Below are 5,394 nucleotides of genomic sequence, written 5' to 3' on the forward strand. Positions count from 1 at the left end.
TTTATAATAATATATTAGAAATATGTGTTGTGCTTCTGCTGCTGCTTCATTGGAAAAAAAAAACATTCAGCCACTCGGCCCTGTCCATGATGAAACACTAAAACACTTGACTTCGGCTAACAATAGTCTTTGGCTTCCACTGACTGCATTTCCATTGGATTTGCACTCAAAATCAATGCTTTTTAATGCTTTATGAGTGTGGGAATCATGGGGATTGTGACTTGATCAGGTGGGTGCAATTGTTTTTTTTGTCCACCAGATGGAGGTCATTGACCACTGAGCACAACAGTTTTTTCAAGCTTCAACATCTTGAATCAACTTTATCAGTGTTCAAGTCAAGTCAACTTGTCACTTATCAATAATGCCATGTGTGCAGGACATACAGACAATTGAAATAGTGTTTCCCTCTTATCCCCGGTGCAAACAACATTCAACATGAAATATCAAATATCAAAAATACAAGTCATTCAAAGATAGAAACAGGCAGTGGCAAATCTAGATGATATCAAGAGTATAAATATTGCAGATATGGTGGGATGAACAGAATGAACGGTATAAATAGAAACAGAATTATCAGTGGAATATCAATAGAAATGTGGAAATATGAACAGAATTACAGTAGAAATAGAAATGGGATGCTCTCCAAATAAAATCCACCACCATGACTACAAATTACCTGAAACGTGCTCCTAACACTATTCTGGAGGAACGATTTCAGCCTCCACACTTTTTTCACTCCTGACCGTCGCATTCATTATCATGATCATTTATTGTTCACTTAGTTTGTTGTTGCTGCTGCTGTTGCTGCTGTTTGGTGTGATGTTTTAAATCCATGTTTTATTGTGCTACAAAGGACAATGCCTTGAATACATTGATTTTATTGCATTAAAATACAATACATAATACAATAGAATGAAATACAACAATAGAATGCAATACAACCATAGAATGAAATACAACCATAGAATGAAATACAACCATAGAATGAAATACTTGTATTACTACTACTACTACTAATGGCAACCGTACTGATGACATGATGGTCGTGTGATTGTTAACAACAGTATGTAATAATGTAATAATAGTAACACACTTTGAATCTGTCTGTGTGTATGTAATAATAATAACACTATATAATGATCATATTTATAATAATATAGTAGTAATATGTGTCTGTTGTGCTGCTGGGAACGTGGGTTTCATCTTTCTACGAGCTTCCTATCAAAAGCGGTTCACTTTGGATCTCTCTGTGCAAAGCCGCTACAGTCTGCACCACATGTGATGCTCGGTCTCAGGGAGGGCCGTGCCCGCCCTCCGGTGGCCGCTCAGAGACCCACTCCCGAGCTAATTTTTTAAATCAAGCCTCTCAAGCCCTTTAAGGCCTTATCTCTGATAACTCATGGAGGCTTCGGGCAGGGGATCTGAAAAATGAGTATGCTTGTCAGGGGACGGGGTCTGACCGCTGTGCCGAGTTTCAGACCCGTGCGACCTCCGCAAAGGTCAGACACACCCCTCTTTTTGTTCTATAAAGCCTCTCAGGCCCTTTAAGGCCTTATCTCTGATAACTCATCGAGGCTTTGGGCCGGGGATCTGAAATATCCGTATGCTTGTCAGGGGACGGGGTCTGACCGCTGTGCCAAGTTTCGGACCTGTGCGACTTCCGCAAAGGTCAGACACACCCCTCTTTTTGTTCTATAAAGCCTCTCAGGCCCTTTAAGGCCCTTATCTCTGATAACTCATGGAGGCTTTGGGCAGGGGATCTGAAAAATGAGTATGCCTGTCAGGGGACGGGGTCTGACCGCTGTGCCGAGTTTCAGACCCGTGCAACCTCCGCAAAGGTCAGACACACCCCTCTTTTTGTTCTATACAGCCTCTCAGGCCCTTTAAGGCCTTATCTCTGATAACTCATCGAGGCTTTGGACCGGGGATCTGAAATCTCCATTTGCTTATCAGGGGGCGGGGTCTGACCGCTGTGCCGAGTTTCAGACCCGTGCGACCTCCGCAAAGGTCAAAGGTCACATGATGGATGGCTTATCTCAGTGTTTGTGCCGTCTTCTTACCCCCTCTTGCCCCTATACCCTGACACCCTAACCCTTATGACCTGAAACATGCTCCTAACACTATTCTGGAGGAGCGATTTGGGCCTCCACACTGTTTCACTCCCGACCGTCCCATTCGCTTATCACGGGGAGTCGTTTTTCGCCCATATCTCCGCAACCGTAGGTCGTAGCTGCCGGCCACTGCCAGCAACGGAAAGAGCACCCCTAAAAATGGGGGGGTGGGGGTAGCCAATGTCCCGAGTCTCTGGCACCCCGGGAAATAGCATGTCTGCAGAGCCGGACGCGGACACGCTTTGTGAGTGTGGGAATCATGGGGATTGTGACTTGATCAGGTGGGTGCAATGGTTTTTTACGTCCACCAGATGGAGGTCATTGACCACTGATCACAATAGTTTTTTCAAGCTTCAACATCTTGAATCAACTTTATCAGTGTTCAAGTCAAGTCAACTTTATGATCAATAATGCCATATGTGCAGGACATACAGAGAATAGAAATAGCTTTTCCCTCTTATCCCCGGTGCAAACAGCATTCAACATGAAATATAAAATATCTAGTATGTAATAATGTAATAATAACAACACACTTTGGATCTCTCTGTGTGTATGTAATAATAATAACACTATATAATAATCATATTTATAACAATATAGTAGTAATATGGGTCTGTTGTGCTGCTGCTACTGCTGCATCATTCACTACTGACCGTCCCATTCGCTTATAATGGAGAGTGTTTTTCCCTGAATATCTCAGGGACGGAAGGTCGTAGCTGCCGGCCACTGCCACCAACGGAAAGAGCACCCCTGAAAATGGGGAGGTAGCCAAAGTCCTGAGTCTCTCGCACCCCGGGAAATTACGTGTCCACCGAGCCGGACGCCGACACGCTTGGCTATTATCCCCCTACCTAACCCTAACCCTAACCCTAACCCCTAACCCCTAATCCTAACCCCCCCCCCCCCACACACACACACACTCATTTATTTATTTTAATAAATATCAATTTTTGTACAGTTTACTGAATATATTGCGGCCCAGATGGCGGCGCGTGTAGACGCAGCGACCACCCACGCTCCCGAAAAAGCGGTGTTTTGTTTACTTAATAAGTGTTTGTCCGAAAGTTTGTCTTGTTCGTCTCGTCTGTATGCGTTAGATTACAAGTACAGTCAACAGGCTCTGCTGAACATCCGTAAAAGCAACAATAACAACGTGTTGGACACTACAACAGAGAAAACAATCAAGGAGCTCGGACTACTTCGCCAGCCCTGGACTACACCGGACCCACACCGGACTACACCGGACCCACACCGGACTACAGCCCCGATCAGGAGACGTCGGAAGCGGTGTGCGAGAGTGCAGAAGAGGGGCAAGCGTGGAGGTATCCGAGCCAGGCTAGCGGCTAGCCCAACTCGCCCAGCCATACCATCCATCCTCATGGCCAACGTAAGATCCCTGGACAACAAAATGGACCACATACAACTGCTGAGATCAGCGAACCGAACAGTGAGTAACTGCTGTGTGCTTGTCTTCACTGAAACATGGCTAACTGACAACATCCCGACTCTGCTGTACATCTTGAGCAGCTAACATGCTATCGAGCGGACAGAGCCCACGTTAACGGGTGTAAACAACGCGGAGGAGGAGTCTGTGTTTACATTCGTGACGCGTGGTGCCAGGACATTGTGGTAGTATGCAGACACTGTTCACCACTGGCGGAGTTTATGATTCTAAAGTGCCGTCCTTTCTACCTGCCGAGGGAATTTACTGCGGTTTTGATAATCGTGGTTTATATCCCTCCAACCTCCAGCAGCAGTGACAGGAATGCGGCACTCTGTGAATTACATCAGGCCATCAGTGAACAACAGACAGCACACCCAGATGGATTCACTATCGTCGCTGGAGACTTTAATCATGCCAATCTGAAAACACTACTCCCCAAACTTCACCAGCATGTTAATTTCCCAACAAGGGAGAAAAACACCTTGGACTTGGTTTACACTTCACACAAAGGTGCATACAAAGCCTCCCCCCTCCCCCACATCGGACTTTCTGACCACATCACTGTTATACTAATGCCAGCATATCGGCCCAGAGTGAGAGTGGAAAAACCGGTTCGGAAAGAGATTTCAGTGTGGCCGGAGGGATCAATGAGTGCTCTTCAAGACTGTCTTGAGACAACAGACTGGGACATGTTCAAGCAAGCAGCCACTCACAACAACCTCATTGACAATGAGGAGCTCACAGACACTGTTTGCTCTTACATCCGCAAATGCATGGATGATGTGACCCACACAAAGACCATCATCACTCGGGCTAACAAGAAGCCATGGCTGACAGGAGCTGTCCATCAGCTGCTGAGGGCCAGGGACAAAGCCTTCAGAGCCGGGGATAGGATTGGCCTAAGAACAGCGAGAGCCAGCCTGTCCCGTGGCATCAAAACAGCTAAACAGGACTTCACAAAAAAGATTACAAGCCACTTCAAGGACAGCAGAGACACGCGCAGCCTGTGGCAGGGCATCCAGACCATCACGGATTACAAGCCTGCATCACAGACCTGCGACGACAACATCTCTCTGCTCAACGACCTCAACAGCTTCTTTGCAAGGTTTGAAGCAACCAACAACACAAGCCCACAGAAAACTCCAGCCCCCCCCCCCACGACCAGGCTCTTTGCCTGTCTGCAGAAAGTTTGAAGAGGGCACTCGCCACTATCAACCCCCGAAAAGCAACAGGCCCAGACAACATTCCAGGCCGTGTACTGAGGGACTGCGCAGAGGAGCTTAAGGATATCTTCACAGTTATCTTCAACACTTCTCTGAGTCAAGCTGCTGTTCCATCACATTTCAAGACCTCCATCATCATACCTGTACCAAAGAAACCGGCTCCATCCTGCTTCAATGACTATCGCCCTGTGGCACTTACCCCCATCATAATGAAGTGCTTTGAACGGCTAGTCATGTCACACATCAAGACCATCCTCCCCCCCACCATGGACCCCTTTCAGTTTGCATACCGGGCCAAACGTTCCACAGAAGACGCAATCTGCTCTGCTCTCCACCCAGCCCTCACACACCTGGAAAAAGCAGACTCACATGTGAGAATGCTTTTCATAGACTTCAGTTCAGCTTTTAACACCATTATCCCACAACAACTCATCTGTAAACTGGACCAGCTGGGGCTCAACACCTCCCTTTGCAACTGGGTGTTGGACTTCCTCAGCGAGCGGCCACAAGCAGTACGAGTCGGCAACAACATCTCGAGCAGCATCACACTGAGCACAGGGGCCCCACAAGGCTGTGTGCTCAGTCCCCTGCTCTTCACCCTGCTGACTCACGACTG

This window comes from Paralichthys olivaceus, chromosome 15 (assembly GCF_024713975.1).
Source record: "Paralichthys olivaceus isolate ysfri-2021 chromosome 15, ASM2471397v2, whole genome shotgun sequence".
NCBI lineage: Eukaryota > Metazoa > Chordata > Actinopteri > Pleuronectiformes > Paralichthyidae > Paralichthys > Paralichthys olivaceus.